Source organism: Monodelphis domestica, chromosome 2 (assembly GCF_027887165.1).
Source record: "Monodelphis domestica isolate mMonDom1 chromosome 2, mMonDom1.pri, whole genome shotgun sequence".
NCBI classification, from domain to species: Eukaryota; Metazoa; Chordata; class Mammalia; order Didelphimorphia; family Didelphidae; genus Monodelphis; species Monodelphis domestica.
Window position 1 is genome coordinate 468,206,862 of NC_077228.1, and position 22,651 is coordinate 468,229,512.

The 22,651-nt window shown below is 37.9% G+C and overlaps 1 long non-coding RNA gene across 1 annotated transcript; it reads left to right on the top strand.

The window, feature by feature from the left end:
• The first annotated feature begins 581 nt into the window (after nt 1–581).
• Nucleotides 582–20,983, top strand: LOC103099353 (uncharacterized). The gene is made up of 3 exons (XR_463270.2): nt 582–730; nt 12,492–12,548; nt 20,661–20,983. It is a non-coding gene; the product is annotated as an uncharacterized LOC103099353 (long non-coding RNA).
• The last annotated feature ends 1,668 nt before the right edge of the window (nt 20,984–22,651 follow it).

Sequence of the window (22,651 nt, forward strand, 5' to 3'; positions counted from 1 at the left end):
ATTTCCTTCAATTATTTTGTTAAAATTTTTTATTTTGAGAAGGGGTGTGTAGGCTTCACTAGACTACCCACAGGGGTCCAAAACAATAACAGCAAAAGGTTTAAAGCCCCTGGCTTTGGGCTGGATGTTAACGTCCCTTCCAATTTTGAGATTCTGCAATTCTTGACTGCTGCTACAATGCACTGACCCCATACAAATCCATGAGGATCAACCATCTCATAAATAGAGAGAGTCAAGAATGTGCATCATTCAGAACAGCCTCTGGAAGACAAGACATACTCTCTTCTTGTACTTAAAGGGGAGCATTTTTACTCCTGATTTCAGTGATGTCCCTTGGGGATGTCTAGACACTTTAGGGAAAATAACCTCAAGTCACCAACAATCTCACTTTCTATAATAAGAGAAGACATACTAACCCAATTGTAAAAACATCAAATGTTATTTGCTTGGATGTTCTTCCATAAATAATTTTTTACTGCTACTCTGCTGAAGCCAGAAATAGTGATTAGCGTTCACATGCTGTTCTGCTCCAACTAACTTCACGGGACCACCTGCAGAAATAGTTCTTAGTTTCTCTTCCTTGTCTAGAAGCCTCCTAGTGCAGAGCTCACAACAACAGGGCTGTGAATCGATTGCCTTTGTGGGCAAATCACGTCCAGTCTTGAGACGATTTCTGGGCAACATAAGCTGAAAATGATTTGTCTTCCCTTATCTGGTCATCCAGGAAAAAGTGAGTTTTGAAGTCTGAGCTAATTAGTCAATTTCCTTCGTTCCTGCAGGCTCCAATGATGTCATAAAAGAAGTCCTGGGAAGTAAAAGAGAACTTAGAAAGCATGGGCAAATCTATGGGCTGCTGGTTTTTAAGGGGAAATAAGACTTTCGTGAGAGGCAGTCAGGGTAGCAAAGCAGAGAGAGGGCCAGTTGTGAAGCTGAGATGAGCACATTTTGGTCATTGTTAGATTATGTAAATAATGCTTTATGGCTGTTTGATCCTGGGCAAGTCTCAACTTCTCAGTGCCCTTGACAATCAATCAATATTTATTAAGTGGCTACTCTCTGTTGGGGCAGACAGATGGTGCTATGAGTAGAGAACTGGGTCATTTTTGTAAGTTCAAATCTGGCCTCAGACACTTACTAGTTGTGTAACCCTGAACAGATCATTTTAACCCTGTGGGCCTTAGTTCCTCATCTGTAAAATGATCTAGGAGAAGGTCACTGCAGGATCTTTGCCAAGAAACCCCAAATAGAATCATGACTGAAACAACTGGACAACAACATTGCATTCAGTCACTATGCTACATGCTAAGAATATACATGGCAGATTAGGTCCTGTTCTAAATTGGGAGAGGTAGTCCTCTCCCCCAGAGCCACCTACCCAGAAAAAACACAGATTTAGACAAAAACAAAAACAACAACAAAAAAAAACTTGTTATGCATGTAGAAGTCCCCCCCCCCCCTTTTTTAAACATTATTTTATTTGGTCATTTCCGAGCATTATTCATTGGAGACAAAGATCATTCACCTCCTCTCAGCTCACATAACTATAGCACTAGTTGAGGCCCCCATTACCACTCAATTTGATTATTTTCATAACCTAATAATTGGTACCCTACCCACTTCCTTTAAAATCTAATCTTTATTCATTTGTCAAAATAATCTTCCTAAATTCCAGATCTAGCCATGTCCCTTGTGCTTGGATCCATACCTTTCAGTAGCTCCTCTGTGATCTCCAAAATGAAACGCAAAGTCCTAAACCTGGATAAAGACTAGATTTTAAAGGCATCTGTAATCTAGTTCCTGCCTAGCTTCCCTTCTTAGTGTATCTAGTTTTCCTAGACCCAGAATCTGCTACATTTCACACTCACTCTGAATATTTTCTTGCCATCCACCTGGGTCTGTGCACTCCAAAGAGACCATAATTTGGGAAATTAACCTTCTCAAATCTGGACCTCCCTTACTAAGGCCACTCACTTGTGAATGTATTATACAGTTAATTGTACACAGCTGACCCTACCTGTGCTTCACATTCCATATTCATCTTCTTGCCACCACTATTTAAGATCCTCTCCTAAGGGAACGGAGCGACTATTTTGTCTACAGCCTTGTCAGTAACAGGGTCAGGTCAGTTCCCTGGCAATAGCATTAGAACATTCCATTTAAATTCATCAAGGAGAGCTAGGGTTTTTTTTTTTTTTACTATTTCTTTATTATTATATTGGGAATCAATTCCCTATTAATGATTTTTGGTCTATCAGTTCAAGTGCAATGGCCATTCTCAGCTGAGAAAATGCAGCCAAATAGAAATGGAGCATCTCTGTCTTTTCTCTGTTGTCAGTTGTCATCATGCATGTATAGTGTTGTGTTGTTCCTTTTTGGGTACTCCTTTATTCATCCATTATAACTTTAACAAATCCTTGTTGTCCCTAGCCTCCTTTATCAGCCTCAGCTTACCCAGAGCTTTAGTATTCCAGACACTATTTTTTATAGGACAATATTATGCTCTACTATTTGTCTTCTGTCACCTGCCTTTGTTTTCATTTTGGTGCGTGTCTTTTTTTTAATCTCTAAATTGGTTGTTGAGTTCCATAGGCATCCACATAGTTCTCTTCAGACACCTCCCATTTTTTCCTCTTATTTGGAAACATTTGCTTTTGCTTCTTTAGTTTCATTCTTAAGAGCTTGACTTCTCTCCTGGGTTAATTTCTTTTGTAGAAGTTTAGTCCATTGTATTTATCCCACCTTTCCTTTTTCTGGAACCTTTAAAATCTGCTTTCCTAAAATCTAGGATATATGCCTGCTTGTTCTTGAAATTCCAGTTTCTTTTCTCTCACAGACTCTAGGAGAAATGGTTACACCTACCCTCTGCCCCACCGATTTTCTGGCTTTCTATTCCAGCAAGCAATTCCTTTCTGCTGGTGAGAATCGTAGCCAGAATATAATTCTTCCTACTGGTTCCTTCACTTTTTGAAAAATGAAATTATCAGTAAGGCAAATAAGGAAGTTATTAACTACTCATTCTTTTCATAGAAAATTTTCAGAAGAGAAGACTAAGTATTCCAGCTATTCAAGGGGTAATAACAATGCCTAAAGGAAAAAAATACTAAAGAAAGAACAATCAAAGATTTGATCATAGAGAGGAAAGTGGATACAATGCTGAGTCAGAATTCAGGGAGGTAGCAAAATATGAGGCTAGTCAGGAGAGAAGAAAAGAGTTGGTAGCAAAGATCCAAAGCTGAGAAGTATGGATGGAGTCAGGAAGAACACATTACAAGGAAGAACAGTGGAAAATCAAATTAGTCAATCTACAAACATTTATCAAGCACTCACTATATATCAGAATCTGTACTAAACACAGGGGATACAAAGAGAGACAAAGACCAAGACAATGATCTGGTTTTATGAAACTTCTCTACCAGAGAGGGTTTTGTTTTGTTTTTTTTTAATAGTGGTATAATATTACCCAAAGCCCTTTCTGTTCTGCTGCATTAATATTGCAGGGTTGGGTTGTAGGGATTCATGTGTCTTATCAAAAGTTTATTTCCCCTCCATTGCCTAGGACAGTATGATTTACACAGGAAATAATTAATCAAGGTTTGTTCATTCAGTTCATAGAATGTTTGACTTGGAAGGGGACCTTATAATTACTGAGTTCCAATCTGTGAGTAAACCATAATGTAAGACAGGTGAAGTGACATCACTAGAAAAACCTGAAGCCAAGTCTCTTGATTCTCTTGATTATCCTATGTTTGTTCCATGGCTTGGTTTCTTGGAGGATACGTTGGTGACTCAGTGGTCTAAAACATACACCAGAGAACGTAATTGGCCACAATTTTCTGTTTGTTTTGCAAAAAAAAAAAACATAAAATGGAACAAATTATCTGGTTGCCTAGATTAGCTTTTCCAAAGAAATACCTTCTTTTTAGACAATGTTAAACATGGCGTCTGAAGAACTGACTGGCTCTTTAGCATGCAGCATAGGCACTTATTTCTGAGTGTGGTTGTTTAAATACTTTGCATGGTGGCTTCTCATTGAGGCAGTATGTCATGGTCAGCGGCTTTAAGAAGAAACAGAGCTCTGGTCTATCATTTCTGTCTGATGTATAGAATTAAACTCAGTGATCTTTCAGAGAGATTAAACAAATGTTGGAAGGAAACTCCCCAGGAAATGAGTTTGGTTGAAAAATCATAGGCTGGCCAATTCTTCTAAAGCCCGTCTGCTGTTGACGCAGATTTCGGAACATCACTGTTGTATCTATCCAGTGTCTCAGTTATGTTACCAATGAGTTCTGGCACTGGGAGTATTGTTATTAAGTGGTTTACAGAATTGCCATTCACATTGGATTCTGGGTGTGCGTTACTGCTGTAACTCCAGGCTTCGGGTTTTGTTACCAAATAAGAATTTGCTGGTTACTGGTATAAAAATCTGCTTTTGAGCAAAATAAAGGGAACATAATCTTTTGGGTGGAAACTCTTTCATTCTGTTTAGAGGCATTCCTTACCACCCTCCAGTGAATCCAGCTGAGGAAAGAAGGAAAACAACAATTATATCCTCTGATGAAGCTGTCTTGGGCACATGAAAGATTTCAAAGCTTTCTTCATCTTATAAACTCTCAACATTCTTTCTAGGTCATTCCATGAACTTTTCAGTGTTTTTGGAGGCAATCCATAGCATCGACTCTTATGTCAGGGGCTATAAAGTCTTGTCTGAGTTAATGATGTGGCCCTTCTCTGAGCTCATTTTCTGTACCATGGAGGGAAGAAGAATACAGCGGGAGGATGGGTGTTATTTGGTGATTTGTATTTTGGAAAAAAACAGAATAGAATGGAGTTCTTGGAATCTGGAGTTATAAATTTGAGTAATCTCTCTGTTTGGGGAACCATTTGTGTTCCATGGCTCCCATTTGGAATCATTAACAACCAGGGCAAAGGACTGCCTTTCACTTCACTTACTGAAAAATGCAGAGGCCCCGCAGAGGGTACAGAGACGGGCAACAAAGACTGGTGCTTTCATAGGCTGAAAGAACATAAAGGACTAGTGAGAAGAGTCTTTTCCCAGCAAGTGGAAACGAAATCTTATGGACATTTACCAAGATCCCTGAGGTCCCCTCTACCTCAAAATCCTAGGAAACACAGGAAATAGATAAGGATTAGAGCAACACGGAGAAGTGAAAAATATTCCAAAGTAAATTAACCCTGGCTTTTGTGTCCCAGTTTTGTGCAAATAAGGTTATAGTCACTTTTTTTTTTTATAAAGGGTAGGATAGGATTTAATCATCTTTGAGTGACTTGGGACTAGTTTAGTGAAGAAATAAAACAGTTTAGGCCTTTGCTGAGAAACTGCTCCAAAGTTAGAGGATTTAGGAAGTACTTGCCTTATTCTAAACATGGTTTGATTTCCATTTTAGGGGTATTGAAAAACTTGTATATGGTTTGTATTTTATAGTGTAGGCACTTTATGGTGAACTTTTCTCACTTGCTTATGAGATTCAGGGAGATGGGATGGCATAGTGGATTTGGTTCTTGCCCAGGAATGAGGAAGACCTTATTTCAAATACCACTCTTAATACTTATTAGAGGCAGCTAGGTAGCTCAGTAGCTAGAGTTCTGGACTTGGAGTCAGGAAGACCTCAGTTTGAATCTTTCCCCTAACATTTACTAGCTGCAAGATCCTGTATAAATCATCTCATTGCTAACTGCCTCAGTTTCCTTATCTGTAAAATAGACATAATAAGGACCTACCTTCTAGGGTTTTGTCAGGATTAAATGAGGTAATATTTGTAAAGTGCTTTGTAACTTTAAAATGCTATCTAAAAATTACCAATTATTATTATTAGCTGTGTGTATATTTCACTTATCCTCATTGAGATTAATTATCCTTTTCTGTAGCAGCTACCTCAAGGTCTGCTAATAAATGTCTAATTTAGATAGGCTGCTAGTCCCATAGGATATGGAGGTACTGTTGCACTAACTTCCACACTAAGAAAATCCTTTGCTCTGAGCCCATACCTATGGTTTTGACCAGGCTCAGTCATGGGGAGAGCGTGTCCTTTAAAAGAGGAGTTAGGCTGATTTTTCCCATAATCTTTATCTTATTAAAGTCTAACCTCAGAACCCCTAGTGGCAAATTATTTAAAACTTAGCCTTAGAATCATGTTTAGGGCTTACCTATAAGGAGAGTTGAAAAGGTATTCAATGTACGATATGAATCAGATTTGAGACAGGTAGCTGTTTCCTACACACAAAAGTAATATTACATACAGCACACTTATATAGCATGTTTGACAAAAACAAACTGAAAACAAGATTTGATAACAACTTGCAACTGCAGTCACAATTTGCTAGAAAGATGTCACTTAAACTTCATCAGAACATTAAGCATTTTGTGTGATTTATGATGTGAATTTTAGATTTACAACTAAATTTATATTTCAGTCAAAACCCCCTAAATTTACCCCTTACAATGAATAGACATTTTATATTTCACTTAAGCCTCTGAACTGACTAGACAATTTCCAGGATGTGTCTGTTGGTAAAATAGCCAGGTTTGGATCAGTCCACTTGTTGGTGGCCAATTTTTATGGATGCAAAAACTCTCCCTGTTACCAGTAAGTTCTCTTGTTGTACCCAGGACATTTAACCCTCTCAACTTTGTCAAGTCATGTCCTCCAAACTTGGACTTGTGTGTCAGGACTGATATTTGTCTCCCTAAGTATATAAAATGATAGAAATGGAAGGACTACTCACAGAAGAAAAATGGAGATTTGCAAAATTTATTTTATTGAAGAACTGTTTAGTCCATCAAGGATGATGGGACCACAAAAACTGGGCTGTAAACACTTTAATACCAGATGGTTTGTGGAAGAAGAATAAATAGTAGCAAAAAGAACAAAGAAAAATCAGCCAAGTAAGTATATGGAGAAGAGATCTGAACTGGATATAGTACAGTTGTGAGGCTGCTGAGGGACAGATATTCAAAGACTCTGAAGGAAGGGAAGGTGCCAAAGATGTGAATGGGAAAAGGTGTCTGAGGGAACAATAATTACTTGCCTAAATATCTACTCTCTCAACTTTACAAAATGTTTATGCATCATCTATAAATAAATTGAGGACATCCTTGATCAGGATATCACTAGGGAACAAACAATAGGACACTATATTCAACAAAAGACTCCATCTTACCACTTAACCACTAACCAAAAATGTAAAGATAATAGATGATCTTATTGTGCTTAGTATTTGCTGACCACGAAAAAGCATTTAATTGGATAGAACAAAATAGACATCTTTCTTTTTAAAAAAATATTTCATTTCCCCCCCAATTACATGAAAAACAAATTTTAACATTCATTTTCTTTAAAATTTTGAGTTCCAAACACTTTTCTCCTTCTGTGAATTTTAGATTTTCTCCACCCCAATTATTCTTTAAAATCCTAGCAACCAGGAATGCATACACCCCTACTTAAGGATTAAGTGTTGAGGAGGATGGCATAACAGACATGTGCTAGCAAGTGACAAATAAGAAACAACTGACAGATCCCCTAGGCTGTCCTAAGTCAAGCTTAAGCTACCATTGGTACATGTGAGATGCAGGAAGTGATGTAAAGAACGGTCTATGTATTTTGTGTCACTTCCTCTCTCTAGCCTCTCTCATGGAGATGTGACTCTCTCTCTCTGACTCATTTGGCTTGTGGCAGCATGCTGGGCATCTTGGCATTTTGGCATTTGCGGTTTGCCGGTGAGGTTGACTGGGAGAAGCTCTGTAGTGTTGGTTAGGTGAGGCATCTTCCCTGAGTGACCTGGGTGAGTGGTTAGGCTGATTCTTCCTTTCCTTTACCTCCTAAAGCACTACCCTCTTAGGAGGCCCCTCATCTTGGAGTAGACCTTGTGACTGGAAGCCAAGCTAGTTTTAATCTTCTGAGGAGGCCTCGTGGCTGAGTTCTCTGAACTTCCCTTGGCTTAGGCTAGGCTGGAGAAAAACTTATACCCTTTTCTCTCTCTCTTCTTCTTAATTCCTTCCCTCTATTGTAATTAAGCCACCATAAAAAATACCAAACTGACTTGAACATTTTATTGAGATTGAATTAATCCCTGGCAACCACTCCCACTAGTATAATATATTCAGTCAATAACCCCTAATTTTACCCCTTAACATTTCCCACCCTCTTCTCTCCCTTCCTCCCACCCCTCCCTCTCCCTGAGATGGCAAGCAACCTAATATAGATTTTACATGTGCAATCATGTAAAATGTCTTTCCATATTAGTCATTTTGTGAAAGAGATCTCAGACAAAAAGAAGAAGAAAGAAAGAAAGTGAAATATAATATGTTTCAGTTTGCATTCAGATTCCATCAGTTCCTTCTCAGAGGACAGATGTTATTTTTCATCATGAGTCTCTGAGATTGTCTTGGATTGCTACATTGCTGAGAATAATCAGGTTATTCACAGTTGTTCATCAGAAAATATTGCTGTCACTGTGTGCAATGTTATTCTGGTTCTGCTCTCTTCACTTTATATCAATTCTTGTAAGATTTTCCAGAATTTTCTGAACAAAATAGAAGGCATCTCCCATCTATCCATCAAGATCATTCAGGATTCCACAGAAAATATGAAAATAAAATAACCCAGCTGATTGATTATCTGGTAATAAACCTCAGGTGACTTGTGAAACTGAGAGATGTATAATTGCCAAAAGTGTTACTGCTGTGATGGGGGAGAACATCCAGTGCAGATTCAAGGTTGAAGAGCTATTCCCTGTGAATGATGAGGTCTTCTAGTGGCTCACCTCTGCAACTGGTACTGTGCTGATATCATTAATCCCAGGATACTGCAAAGCCCCCTGGAAAAGATTAGTTTTCATTAAAAGGAGTTTGGCTCATCCATTCATAAAGAAAAGACCAAATGGATGAAGAAAGTCTGTTGTCCCAATTTCAATGAATATTTGGATGGGCACCCTAGAGTTTGACCTAAGGATATATGTATTTCTGGCATAGAAACTACAGATGCACAACCAGTTAGACCCAGAGTTGGACAATTGGAGGGCAATGGATTATATTGATTTTAAGAGAAATTGAAAGGCTTTTCTACTGATTCCAAGCTTGCCATGAAAGCAAAGGTCTATCCTGTTAATATTAACATTATTAACTAGGACTTTTATAGTCAAAGAGACATGGATCACCAATGTGTCTGAAGAATTGAAATTTAGTATTACAGAGAGGTCAGTAAAGAGGTATATAGTGAATACAAGTAGACTATGTATGGTACATAATCAATGAGGAACTCTGACTAAAAAAAAAACAACAAAAAACAGGAGTAAAAGATATCCTGAAGTAATTGCATGAGGAACAAAGAAAGGGGGCTAGTCACATGGCAAGGATGAGAGCTAGAGTGTTCCACTAGCATCTTTATAATGGTGGAGGAAAGTATGAAAGACCTTCAGCATATTGGGTGGATTGCTATGAGCATTAATTATATAGGAAAGGCAAGAATAGATTGGTTGAGATCTGTATTGTTAGAGACAACTCCTGAATCAATGTGACTACAGATCCACTTAACTCTTTATTTGAGAATTGGCTCTATGTTACAGAAGGAGAGACTGGAAGTGAGAAGTTCAATCAGGAGGCTATTATAGTAGTCCAGGTGAGAGATGATGGAGGTCTGAACTGACCTTGGGAATGAAGAGAAAAAAATGATAGACTACGGAAAGCAATAGTAAAAAGAGTACCACCTTTCAAAAGTTCAGTTTGTTGTTAAAGAGTGTTGTAATGTAATTATCCATCCTTGCCATAGCTCTGTTTGCCATAGAACTAAGATGTTTGGTGCTTCTTAATATCTTGACCTTGTAGGTTCTCCTAGAGTTGGCCACTCATTGGAGAAATCAGTGCTCCTCTTATATGCCTATAGCTCCTCTTAGTCTGAATCAACTGCCAGTCTTGAGATTCTTTATTCAATAGATAAACCTCAAAGAATCTTAGCAAAGTATCCTGAAATACTGGACAGTGTTTCATGCAGGTCCCAGTTTCAAATGTTGGATAATAATTAGGATTCAAAAGTTTTGGGTTTTTTTTTTAAGTCACATTGGAGAGACAAAACTAGTAAGATGAAATTTAATAAAGTCTTACAATGGAGTTCAAAAATCAACTTCATGTATACTGGATAGGAAGACAATTATTGATTATTCACGTAAAAATGGGTTTTTTGTGGACTACAAGCTCCATAAGTTTCACTAAAGTGAAAGTGATTGTGGTATTTATTAAGAGAAGCAGAATATTAGAGATTTGCATCTGTAAGGGGGCAGCTAGGCAGTGCAGTGGATAGAATGGCTGGGCTCATTTTCCTGAGTTAAAATCTGGCCTCAGACACTTACTGGCTATGTGACCCTGTGCAAATCATTTAATCTTATTTGCCTCATTTTCCTCATTTGTAAAATGAGCTGGGAAATGAAATGGCAAACCACTCCATCTTCACCAAGAAACCCCCAAATGGGGTCACAAAGAGTTGGAAATGACTCAAATCAAGCAACAACAAGAATAATCTGCCATAAGCTTGTAGAATCATAGATGGAGAGCTGGAAGGGATCTTAGAAATCATTAAGTCCAATCCCCTTATTTAACAGAAAAAGAAAGTGAGGCACAGAATAGTTTATTGACTCATCCAGTGTTCTGAGATGTGATTTAAAATCAGATTTTCCTGATGCCATCTTTAGAACATTATCCACCAATACCAAATTGCCTCTCCAAATGATTGTCAAATGAAGTTACCATGACATTTTAACTCAGATCAGTATGTCTCGAGGCCAGGTTAGTAGCCACTACACCTTGGTCAGACTATATCTGAAGTTATACTTCATTCTATGCATGACATGTTTAGAAATATGTTAAGCTCTAGAGTAGGGTTGGTGAATCTTTTCCCAATTTGAGTGCCCGGAGGGTACATTCAAGCAGTCTGTGAGCCCCTCGCCATTACCCAAGAGAGTTGAGGGAGAAATGTGTTTGCTTTGGGTGGCTGGACAGAGGGTTGGGGCATGCATAAAATGTCCTTGGGTGCTGGGAAAAGGGGGAACAGAGTAGCTCCCTGAGTATGGGCTGTGCAAGAGTGCCATGGCTTCACCAAAGAGGCTCTAGAGAATCTAGCTAAGAATGATCCAATATGGTGAAAAGCCTCGAGGCTATGCCTTACAAAGACAAATTTTAAAAATTGGTGGTGTTAAAGCTGGAAAGAAAAGACCAAGGGCATGAGACCATGAAGGCTGTCTTTAAGTATTTGAAGAGCTATCACAAGGGAAAAAGATTGTACTTTTTCCATTTGACTTCAGGAGGCAATGAATGAGTGGACATGGTAGAGAGGTCAATTTCTGTTAAAAATTGCTAATGATGGGCTAAACCTAGGTGGGCTGGATGCCTCACTAAAGGCTGTCATGTAAAGTTTAGATGAATGCTTTCTGTGTTTGTCATAGAAAGGTTTACTGTATAGGAAATGAGTTGGAACAAATTAATCTTCAGGTGCCTTCCTAAGCCAAGATTTTTAAATTTATGTTTCCCCTATGATAGTATAAGCTCCAAAAGACTAGTGATGCATTATGGTGGAAAGTGTGCTGGATCTGTACTCAGAAATCTTGGGTTAAAATGTTAGTTCTGTTGCATATATGCTGTGTGACCTTGAACCAGTCATTTTAACTCTTTAGGTCTCAGTTTCCTCATATAAAAAGCCCCTAACTAAATGCCCTTTGAGATTCCTTCTATCTTTTTATTCCTTCCCCCAGTGGTATACATACATATGGTATACATACATATGCATATGTATGTATGTGTAAAATATATGTTTTATGTATGTTTGCACTTGTGGTTTTCTTATTGTAAAGAATTTTCAGGGAGGAAACTCTTTGCCCCAGTAAAAACATCCAACAATTCTGGAATTGAGCTTTTCACCTGGAGGTCCACCAGACTTCTTAGGTGAATATAAATCCAGAATAAGGCCCCTAAGTCATCATAGCTGACATAATTGGTGTTGCTACAATACTTTCAGATTGGCAAAGAGGTATACAAACATCTTCTTCCTTCATCCTCATTTCAACCTTGGGAGATATCTCTATTTTTAAAATGAGAAAACTGAATCTTAAGTAAATCTTAACTGAATTCTTAAGTGATTACCCATGGTCACATAACAAGTATATATATAACAAGTATAAGATTTGAACCCCCTGGGCTTCAAGGAATAATTCAGAGAGGTTAGATTTTCTAGCAATGTCACCTAGTCTTCATCAATATACTCTCCATCAACAACTAGCTTTTTAAGGAAAAGATTTTATTGAAAAAAATATAGCAAGAACAATTGGTACAAACCATTCTTTCCAATGTGTTCATGTTCTGTTCCCTTGTCTAAACTAAAGTTTAGAGGTAGTGAAGGATCCATGTGAAGAATATATGGGAAAAGGGCACCTCCAATTCCTGATTCTGAAGGTCTTTTTCTTCCATTTTTTTTCCTCTTTCTATTCAGTACCAGGACCATAACAATTTCCTTGTGAAGAAAGAGCACTGGTTTTGAAGTCAGAAGGTTTGTATTCCAGTTTTCCTGTTTATTGCCTCTGTTTACTTGGGCCAGTCACTTCCCTCTCTAGGTCTCATTATTTTCATCTGTCAAATGAAGGGTTTGGACCAGATGGCCTCTCCAGTCTCTTCCATTTCTAAGATAATTCCAGGGTCTAATAATTAGTTTAGAAACAATGTGTTGAGTGGAAAAATGGGGAACTCCTTCTTCCAAAGCCTGATAACCCTTTAGAGGCACTCTTCAAACATGCTGACTAATGGTCTGGTGACTGCTAATTTTGGATTCTGCCATTGCTGGTGGTAAAGAAGGCAAGGAAATGGCTAGAAATCAACAACCAGCAAAAACTGCTAACGGTGGGAGATTACATATTCTTTATGTTTTAACTTGTCTTTGCACCAGCTTAACACTTCCCCTTCCCTGGCTTTGTCAGGATTTTTGCAGGTGGAATTGTTTCTCCTTTTTCTGTTTGGGTTTCTTAAAAATTCAGATTTGATGACCTCAATTTGGGTTATTGTTAGTTCATTTCCCCATTCTCTCCATTCATATTTTCTTCCTTTCTTCTGTTTTTCCTTTTTCTCTCTCCATTCTCATCCCCTTATTTGCACTGATCTGTTACATTCTGCAAGCAGAAGTAACATTTACCGGAATCCCAAATCTCTAAAGTGCTGGCTATAGAGAGTGGGACCCTTTGAAGTTTTACTTACAGCTTCTGTTCACTGCAAACCAGCTCATTCACTGATCACAATCATGCCCTTGTGGTGCTGGGAGGTGGGAGTACTGTTGATGTGTCCTTTATGCTGCCAGGCTTTTCAGAAAGATAACGGGTGAGTAATTTTAAAACCTGGGGAAAGTCTTTCACTGGAAAAAAAAATCCAACAAGGAAAAAAAAAACAAAAACTAAACAAGTAAATGTGTGTTTGAGAATGGGGCAGAGGATGTGAGCCTCAGCTCTTTTTGAATCATTCCAAAATATGTGTCCAGACTGTTTCTCTGCATTTATCTTGAGCCATCAGGACGAAGAGTGATGTTTGAAAAAGAAGCTGATTCATTGTTGTGAAATGATTCATGTCTTAAGGATCAGGGTATAGGGAAGGAAAAGCATGAGTGAACTGGAGCGTTTCCAAAAGGCCTTTCTTTGTGGATTGGTCTCCACTTATCCCTATTTAATTTCCTATTTAGTTGATCTCTAAGTGTGTCAGGTTAATGCTAGCTTTTTCCCTCTCCTACCACCACATTACTCAATAATGAAATGTTGATAAGATATCCCATGGAACAAAGAAGGAGATGGGCTTGTGCTCTGACACTTTCCAATGGGCCAAATGTGCTCTGGCCCCTTGTTAAAGAATGGGCTTGATCAATAGTCAAGCTGGTTTGTCTTTACTTATTTTGTTCCTTTGATTGATGGTTACGTTGATAATTGCTTAGGTGAACCTGAGAAGGGACCTCAAGCCCCTGACTGCCTCTATTTCTTTGTGTTTTTTTTCCTTTATTAGTTTTCATCTTAGACAAAAAAGAGCATATCCTGTATGACTTGGAATTCCATAGGTTATTTCTTTAGATGAGAGAGAGAGACAGAGAGAGAGACAGACAGAGACAGAGGAGTCAGACAGAGATAGACAGAGAGAGGATAGAGACAGAGGAAGAGACAGAGTGACACATACACACACACAGACAGAGACAGAGAGACAGGGAGAGAGAAACATTTATTAAGCACTTTATGATGTGCCAGGCATATATAAAGGGGAACCCTTTCAAGGAGAAGTCCAGTAAATTGAGTCACGAATGAGGTGAATTAGGACTGGGGCTCTCCTGAAATACTGGTCTAGCCAGGCTATCAGTAGAATGATACCTCAGAATAGGGGTAATTCCAGGATAGAAAGACAAGACAATAATAACTGAGGTGAAATCTTGTCTCTGACAATAGATGTGTGACCAAGATCAAGTCACAACCTCTCTTAGCCTTAGCTTCCTGATCTATAAACTGGGCATAGCAGTAGCCCCCTACTCCCCCCCCCCCAAGTTATAATAAGGATCATATGATATAATATATGAAAAGCACTTTGCAAAGCTTCAGATGCTTCTTAGCTATTTATTTAGTCATACTGATTGCCACAACAACCTTCTAAGGTAGAAGCAATGATTATTCCTATTATACATATGAGGAAACTGAGGCTGAGAGAAGAGAATTGCTCATTGTTACACACTCAGTATCTGAGGCAGAACTTGAACTCAACATTTCCTAATGCTTGCTCTATCACTCTGGTCATTATGTTAGAAAATCACTGCTTTCTCTTAATTAAGAAGGTAATACCTGTAAAATTTAAATTATGTCTCTATTAATAAAAATATTATATTCTTGAGCAATTGGAAAAACATTAACTGCTCATGGATAGGACGAACCAATATAATAAAAATGACCATCCTACCCAAACTTATCTATCTATTTAGTGCCATACCCATTGAATTACCAAAATACTTCTTCACTGGTTTAGAAAAAAACATAACAGAGTTAATTTGGAAGAACAAAAGATCAAGGATATCCAGGGAAATAATGAAAAAAAACACATATGATGGGGGCCTTGCAGTCCCTGACCTTAAACTATATTACAAAGCAGCAGTTATCAAAACAATTTGGTACTGGCTAAGAAACAGAAAGGAAGATCAGTGGAATAGATTGGGGGAAAGCGACCTCAGCAAGACAGTATACGATAAACCCAAAGATCCCAGCTTTTGGGACAAAAATCCACTATTCGATAAAAACTGCTGGGAAAATTGGAAGACAGTGTGGGAGAGACTAGGAATAGATCAACACCTCACACCCTACACCAAGATAAATTCAAAATGGGTGAGTGACCTAAACATAAAGAAGGAAACCATAAGTAAATTGGGTAAACACAGAATAGTATACCTGTCAGACCTTAGGGAGGGGAAAGACTTTAAAACCAAGTAAGACATAGAAAGAATCACAAAATGTAAAATAAATAATTTTGACTACATCAAATTAAAAAGCTTTTGCACAAACAAAACCAATGTAACTAAAATCAGAAGGGAAACAACAAACTGGGAAAAAATCTTCAGAGAAACCTCTGACAAAGGTTTAATTACTCAAATTTATAAAGAGCTAAATCAATTGTACAAAAAATCAAGCCATTCTCCAATTGATAAATGGGCAAGGGACATGGATAGGCAGTTCTCAGATAAAGAAATCAAAACTATTAATAAGCAGATGAAGAAGTGTTCTAAATCTCTTATAATCAGAGAGATGCAAATAAAAACAACTCTGAGGTAACACCTCACACCTAGCAGATTGGCCAACATAACAGCAAAGGAAAGTAATGAATGATGGAGGGGATGTGGCAAAGTAGGGACATTAATTCATTGCTGGTGGAGTTGTGAACTGATCCAGCCATTCTGGAGGGCAATTTGGAACTATGCCCAAAGGACGATAAAAGAATGTCTACCCTTTGATCCAGCCATAGCACTGCTGGGTCTGTACCCCAAAGAGATAATGGACAAAAAGACTTGTACAAAAATATTCATAGCTGCGCTCTTTGTGGTGGCCCAAAACTGGAAAACGAGGGGATGCCCATCAATTGGGGAATGGCTGAGCAAATTGTGGTATATGTTGGTGATGGAATACTATTGTGCCAAAAGGAATAATAAAGTGGAGGAGTTCCATGGAGACTGGAACAACCTCCAGGAATTGATGCAGAGTGAGAGGAGCAGAACCAGGAGAACATTGTACACAGAGACTAATACACTGTGGTATAATCGAACGTAATGGACTTCTCCATTAGGGGCGGTGTAATGTCCCTGAACAACTTGCAGGGATCCAGGAGAAAAAAACACCATTCATAAGCAGAGGATAAACTGTGGGAGTAGAAAAACGGAGGAAAAGCAAATGCCTGAATACAGCGGTTGAGGGGACATGACAGAGGAGAGACTCTAAATGAACATTCTAATGCAAATATTATCAACAAAGCAATGGGTTCAAATCAAGAAAACATGTAATGCCCAGTGGATATACGCGTCGGCTATGGGGGGTAGGGGGGAGGAAAAGAAAATGATCTATGTCTTTAATGAATAATGCTTGGAAATGATCAAATAAAATATAAAAAAATTAAAAAATTAAAAAAATAAAAATATTATATTTTATGAGGTTTATTAAGGATTATTAGAAATCAAGGATACAAAATAAAATCCATGTGCCCATTGTTCATTAGCCCATTTAAAATCCCCACGCTTAGCTTACTTGCTACATCATTGCAATGGAAGAGAAGAACGCGTGGCGTTATTGCCAGTTAAATATCAATTGTGATCTCATCAATGTGGAGATTCAGGTGAGATAGGGAATTCTGGGAAATACCAAGGACTTCTGGGGATTGAAGTCTAGGGTTCAAAAAATCCCTTTTTACAATTTTACAATCAGGGGGGCCTGAGGCCCGAGGAAGACTAGTCTCTCCTATATGTCTTATAAACATACCAGCTATGCAATTACAATAATTTGAGGATAAGAGAAAAAGAGAACAAAACCAATGATTGCTAAGGCCCATTGACAAAAAGCCAGTTAGGGGTCAGTCCCCTTTGGCATAAGAGTATACATACAAAACAAATGCATTCAAACCCCGCACAGTCCAAATCACCACATCCCAAAGTTCACTCTGGATCTTCTGGTGCAGCATGTTGTCTGTGGAGGCATCTTCGTGGTGTCTTCTCCAAACAGTTCACTTTCTGGATTCAGAGAGGTAGTATGTTTCTTACCCTAAAATTTCTCTCTCAAAAGGAATTTAAACTTCACAATTTAAAATAATAATAATTATACATTCCCCCCTGAAAAGGGTGATTGAAAAACACAGGGAATATTTAGGGATGCATGACTGAGTTATAAGGTATATGAATCAATTTGAAGAGAAATAAAAAAAATAAAAAAAAATCCAAGTAAAAAAAGATAATTTCTGGATGAAATATAGACTATCAAAGTCTTATGTGTAATTCTAAGTAAAGGAAAAATAAATCTATAACAGGTCCTTGAATCAGGGCCCAATTAAAATGATATAAGCATTTACCTAATCAGTAGCCAGGACTACAGAAAGTTGCCACATTATGAAAGACAGAAAAGGGACTAGATTATAGAAGCCAGGTAGGAGCCAAATTTGAGATACTTGGCAGAATGTGGAACAAGGAAGACCCTCCTTTAATACATGTTTAACAGCTACAACCTCGAACCCCAAACATATTCAAGTCCTCTTGTCATGGCTCAAAATTTTCATCAACCTCATCAGGATTGGTTGATCTCTTTGACTTTGTGCTTTATTGGCACTATGGAGTTTAGTTTTGTGCTTCTTTGGCACTGTACAATGACTCTTTTTGTATTCTCTTGTCCTGAAATCAGACAGAATCATTAAGCAAAGTTCCATAATTTTTTAAACAATCAATGGCATCATTTTTATAGTAAAAAGCTTTTTGGGCATGCACTAATATTAGAGCAAATGTATTTAAAACTTATTACTGCAAAATAAAAAAAAATTTTTTTAAATCTCAATACTGGTGACATGTCCTTCAAATACAAAAAGGAGAGAAAAAAATAAAACTGATATAGTATATTGTACATGCAAGAAGAATATAATAATAAAAGTTTTAAAAATTCAAAAATATAGCTTATAATCATTGGCACACTGTGTCAGCTAAGAAAATATAGAATATAAAGGTTTCTCACCAAAAATGAGATCCATTTCCTCTTCAGACCTGGCCATGATCCACTGTGAGTACAAGCAAATGAATTTCACAAATTAACAGTTTTTTTTTTTAATAAAGAATAGTAGTACAACAGGTAATGCACATTCAAAAAGTATCAAAATCCCCAAAGTTATAATAGCCCATTTAATGCAAATAGCAAACAAACCCACTATCATATTTCATATAAGTTGCTGCATGACAAAAAAAAAAAAACAAACCCTATGAACTGATGGATATTTGTCACAATTTTTATAGATGTAGCAAATCTTTCAACTTTGGCAAATACATTTTTAAACAAAGTAAAACTTATTTGGGTCTAGAACTTCATCAATAAATCTAGATTGGAAGGTGGCCTTGCAGTCCCAGATCTCAAACTCTATTACAAAGCAGCGGTCATCAAAACAATTTGGTGCTGGCTAAGAGACAGAAAGGAGGATCAGTGGAATAGACTTGGGGCAAATGACCTCAGCAAGACAGTATACGATAAACCCAAAGATCCCAGCTTTTGGGACAAAAATCCACTATTCGATAAAAACTGCTGGGAAAATTGGAAGACAGTGTGGGAGAGATTAGGCTTGGACCAACACCTCACACCCTACACCAAGATAAACTCAGAATGAGTGAATGACCTGAACATAAAAAAGGAAACTATAAATAAATTAGGTGAACACAGAATAGTATACATGTCAGATCTTTGGGAAGGGAAAGATTTTAAAACCAAGCAAGACTTAGAAAGAGCCATAAAATGTAAAATAAATAATTTTGACTACATCAAATTAAAGTTTCTGTACAAACAAAACCAATGTAACCAAAATCAGAAGGGAAATAACAAACTGGGAAGCAATCTTCATAACAAAAACCTCTGACAAAGGTCTAATTACTCAAATTTACAAAGAACTAAATCGATTGTACAAAAAATCAAGCCATTCTCCAATTAATAAATGGGCAAGGGACATGAATAGGCAATTCTCAGTCAAAGAAATCAAAACCATTAATAAGCACATGAAAAAATGCTCTAAATCTCTTATTATCAGAGAGATGCAAATCAAAACAACTCTGAGGTATCACCTCACACCTAGCAGATTGGCTAACATGACAGCTATGGAAAGTAATGAATGCTGGAGGGGATGTGGCAAAGTGGGGACACTAATGCATTGCTGGTGGATTTGTGAATTGATCCAACCATTCTGGAGGGCAATTTGGAACTATGCACAAAGGGCGCTAAAAGACTGCCCTTTGATCCAGCTATAGCCGGGTGGGGACCAGGTGAGCAATCTTGGTCAAGAAGGTCAGGAGGAGTGAGCTGAATCAGAAGAGTCTTGGCAAGAGAAATGTGGTTTAAAAAAAAAAAAATTATCTAGGCTATCTTAAAAAAAAAAATTGAGAAGTTCTCGTCCAATCTTGTGGTTGCCATTAACTGTAAAATTTAAATTATATCTCTAATAATAAAAATATTATATTTTATGAGGTTTATTAAGGATTATTAGAAATCAAGGATACAAAATAAAATCCATGTGCCCATTGTTCATTAGCCCATTCAAAATCCCCACGCTTAGCTTACTTGCTACATCATTGCAATGGAAGAGAAGAGTTTGTGGGAGCAGCGTTACTGCCAGTTAAATACCAATTGTGATCTTGTCAATGTGGAGACTCAGGTGAGATTATAGGGAATTCTGGGAAATACCAAGAAATTCTGGGGATTGAAGTCTAGGGTTCAAAATCTCCCTTTTTACATACCCTGAAATCTGACAGAGGCTCTAGAGGAACCTAATACTCTTTTCTGTGATAAACTGAACAACAGGTAGTTCAAAGCTAGAGTGATGACTTAATTCATTACCATCAAAGTGATAGATAGTTATGTGTAGACTTTTCAACTCTAGAAATCACAGAATGAATGAAATGAGAAACCATTTATTCAGAACTTTTCATGTTCTACAGACCGAGCTACATTCAGGGAATACAAGTAACAAGTATAAGCAAGTAGCATAACGGGATCTGGTACATGTGCAGAGAGCCTCAGATGGAATCTCGACATGGAGGATGGGAGGGAGCCACTTCCCAGAATCATGATGACATTTAATGAGGTGCCTTGGAGAGAGATTAGGGGACACATGTGGCTATTCTGTAATTAGTTTCAGTTGGCTAATCACATAGTTTTTCTGTTGAATGAATAGCCAAAATTGTTGGCATCTTCAAAAAGGGGCTCTCTCTTCCCTTGGCTGCCTTTATGTCAGAAGGGAATGCAACACCTTCTTCACTTATAGCTTTCAGTGAGAGGTTATACTGTCAGAAGAGACTTTAGGGTTTTCTTTCCCTCTGAGACCCATAGGATTCCCTCAAAATAGGTCTCTGTCTTTGGCTCTTTTGTTTGTTCTTTTCTAGGTGCAGAGAGCAGTCTTTTACTTGGTTGGGAGAGTGAGCTACAGGAATCTGGGAACTGGAATCCAGGCTTGGTTTTGTAGCCAACATAATAACATCGATGCCTAAGGATCATGGAGTGGCCTCTGGGATATATTTTCTGGACCTCTACCAATGAAAGTTGAAGCAAGCTCTTATATAATAGCAATGCCATCATTGATGTGAACTTGTTGGGACTCTTGCTATGTAAGAACTGAGCTAAGTTTTGAACCTATCCACCAGAGACTGAAGCTATGTAGACGAGACTATGTCTTGGAGATATCAGAATAAATGTTCTATAAAATGTCTTTACTATATCTTTGAAGTAAGTATTTCTTACCAAAAGTTTCATCTAGTAAGTGGCTAAATGGAATCAGGGTAATCAATAATCACTGGCTCCTTACAAATGAGAAGACTATAACCACTGGGGACTCATGTCAATGGCAACAGAGAAAAGAGACATTCCAACCATCATGGCATCCTGGAGCTCCAAGGGGGAAGATGTAGTAGGACTAGCTTTGAGATAATGGGGCCACACTCAGACATATTATACAAAGAAGACAATTCCTCCACATAAGGAACTCACTAATACTTGAACACAGTTCATTTAGGGGAATATTGGCCAGGAAGGAGCATTTTGGAAAAAGGAAATCAGAGTGAATGGATTGGAGGTAAGAGGACAATCATTTGACATGTCCTTACTAGAAATGATGATGTTGACATGATCATTCTATTCTGAAATAGCCATTCTCAAAGGAGGTGAGTATCTGAAGTGGCAACTGGGTAGAGTAAGGTGGGAGTTCACCAATCAGAGCCCATGGTCACTGGAGGGGCTTCCAGGTACTTCAGGGGGTGAGACTGGAGCATCATGGGCATGGAGAAGCACACAAATTGGAAGATAAGCAGAAGAAAGCAAATTTTTTTTTTCACAAAGAAAAAGGAAAATTGGGGTTAGGTGAAGCAGGGTTTACTGAACAGTTAAAACATAATTGGAAAGGATATGTAGTAAAGCCTGGAATATAAAAGGAAATAAGGCATTTCTACAGGGCTGATATTTCACACAAAATGAAAATGATCATCAATAGCACAGAGATAAACACTGACTTATCCCAGCACCCCAACACAAACACAGACATAGGTATAGACACACACACAAATCAGAACTTTGAATCCACTAGGCCCCAGTTTCTTAGAATCTCAAATTTGGTGGAACTAGGGAAGAGAAGCTATGAAATGTGAAGTCATTGGATAAACGGTAGAAAAGATCTCATATTTGCCTTATTCTTCTGAACCTGTACATTGCACAGTGAGATAGACTAAAACTCCTCTGAGCAGGAAACCAAACATAAAAGAAAAAAAATCTCCAAAGAAAAAGTCAAACCTTGGCTTGAATTCAATGTGTGGTGTTGAATTAAAGATGCAACTGTGATACAATAGCCAGGGGTGACGCCAGAGGATGTGGGTTTGAATCCCAGCTCTGTCACTAACTACCCAGTACCCCTTTAAACCTTATTTTTCTCATCTTTGAAATGAGGTTAGTTCAGGCCAGGTGTTTTTTAAACTGTTTTAAACAGATGCCCAAAGGAGCTATGGTTAGATTTCAGAAGAAGCCATAGCACTTGGATGGGAAAAGATTTATATCTTTATTTTCCCTAACTACTATCTGAAATTCATTATTTCTTCCAATTATCTAAAAACATTCTCATAAGAAAGGGTCCATAGATTTCACCAGATAACCAAAAGGGATTAAGGTGACACAAAAGAGGTTAAGAATCCCTGATGTATATCAATGGATCATACTTTTTAGAGTATAAAAATGTTTCACAGGTTAGCACCCTCATTTTACCCGTCAGGAAACTGAGGCACATCCAAGTAATGGCTTGCCCAATAGGACATGTAAGGGCTCTTCATTTCAACTTTAGAGTCCTACAAATTGGAGAAACACTCCCAGGCTGTGACGGAGTCCTGCAGATGTG